Below are 905 nucleotides of genomic sequence, written 5' to 3' on the forward strand. Positions count from 1 at the left end.
CCTACCTTTCACTTTCAGGTGTATGAACTTGAGGAGCAGGGGTCCATCAAACCTAGTTCCAATAGTAGCAGACATCAGAGCTTTTGAGAGGGAGTGTGCTAGAGCTAGAAGAGAAGAAGAACAACAAGCCCACTTGCAGAGATTCGATATTGATATGGAAGAACAACCGCAAGGGGCAGAACACCAACCGCGGGCAGCTTGGCCCATTGGTACTTATGACCGGCCCAACATTCATGGTCATAGACTGGGAATCCGAGCACCGGTTGTAGCAGCCAACAACTTCGAGATCAAATCAGGACTCCTCAACGTGATTGAGAACAAAAAGTATCAAGGCTTGGCTCTAGAGGATCCATTTGATCACTTGGACAGGTTTGACAGCTACTACGGGTTGTCAAAAACCAATGGTGTGTCCGAAGATGCTTTAAAGCTCAAGCTATTCCCTTTCTCTTTGGGGATAAGGCACGTCAGTGGGAGAAGTCTCTACCCAGCGATTCTATCACCACTTGGGATGACTGCAAGAGAGCATTCTTGGAGAAATTCTTCTCATTCTCAAGAACTGCTAAGCTGAGAAATGCCATCTCCAGTTTCCAACATAAAAACTTGGAAGGATTCAGTGAAGCCTGGGAGAGATTCAAAGGCTACCAAGCTCAATGCCCTCACCATGGTTTCTCTAAGGAAAGCCTGTTGAGCACATTCTACAGGGGAGCTCTTCCTAAGTACAGAGCCAGATTGGATACAGCTAGCAATGGGTTCTTCTTGGGAAGAACTGAGGAAGATGCAGAGGAGCTGGTTGACAACATGGTAAAGAGTAATGCAGTCTACAGTGGAGACCACGACAGAGGCAGTCGAACAGATGATAAGCAGGCGAGGAAGGATTTGAAAGCTCTACAGGATAAGATAGACAT

This window comes from Brassica oleracea, chromosome C4, assembly GCF_000695525.1.
Source record: "Brassica oleracea var. oleracea cultivar TO1000 chromosome C4, BOL, whole genome shotgun sequence".
Taxonomy (NCBI): Eukaryota; Viridiplantae; Streptophyta; class Magnoliopsida; order Brassicales; family Brassicaceae; genus Brassica; species Brassica oleracea.